Source organism: Mandrillus leucophaeus, unplaced genomic scaffold, assembly GCF_000951045.1.
Source record: "Mandrillus leucophaeus isolate KB7577 unplaced genomic scaffold, Mleu.le_1.0 Scaffold159, whole genome shotgun sequence".
Taxonomy (NCBI): Eukaryota; Metazoa; Chordata; class Mammalia; order Primates; family Cercopithecidae; genus Mandrillus; species Mandrillus leucophaeus.
Window position 1 is genome coordinate 5,105,725 of NW_012101576.1, and position 997 is coordinate 5,106,721.

The following is a 997-nucleotide window of genomic DNA, read 5'->3' on the forward strand; positions in this document are numbered from 1 at the left end:
AAGAAATCAAGGAGCACAGAGGTGCCAGACGTAAGAGTGAAGAAGTCATCCTGGAAGTGGACGCCCCAGCCATAGCTATCTCAGTTGACACCATGTGGATCAGAGATAAACCATCCAGCCAGACCCTTTCTGAATTCCTGATCTGTGAAACTATGAGCAAAGTTAAATGTTTGTTTTGAGCCTCTGAGGTTATGCAGTTTCCTTCATAGCAATATATAACCTGAACATCTCTCTTTTAAGGAGTCTTCCCAGACATCTCACACAAAACTTGGCTTTAATTTTCTTGGCCCAAACTTAGTTACATGGCCACACTTAACAATAAGTAAGTCTGGGAATTGCAGTCTTTTCCCTGGGCTGCAATGTTCTCAACTAAAAATCAGGGTTCTATTACCAAGGGGGAAGGGAAGAATAGGTAAGAGAATTGAAAACAGCAGTCAGTCTCCAACAAAATTTATGTCTAATCCAGTGAGTCTCAAAATGTGGTCCCTGGGCCAGCAGTATCAGTAGCACCTGGAAATTTGTTAGAAATGAAAATTCTCTGATTCTACCTGAGACCTACCGAATCAGGAATCATGGGGCTGGGATCCAGCAATCTGTGATTGTTGTGATTCACTGGTCAAGGAAATTCTGATACACACAGAAGTTTGAGAACCATTGGTCTAAACTTAAAGGAAATGATTCTTCCTGGTGAAATGTCGGAAACATTTCCTTTAAAATCAGGAACAGACCAAAGATATCCAGATTCATTGCTTCTATTTAACATCATGCTTTCTGTTCTGGCCAGTGCAGCAAGAAAACAAAAAGAAATAAATAAATGTAAAAGAAAAGACAAAACTGTCATATTCACTGTTGATTTGATTTTGTAGATTTAAAATAAATTCAAGTTCCAAGTTACTGATTGTATGAATGTACAAAAATTGGTTTCTTCCTATACGGCACAACAAATTTTTTAGATACCATTGGTAATGGCAAGCAGTAGTTACCCAGGAATGAATCT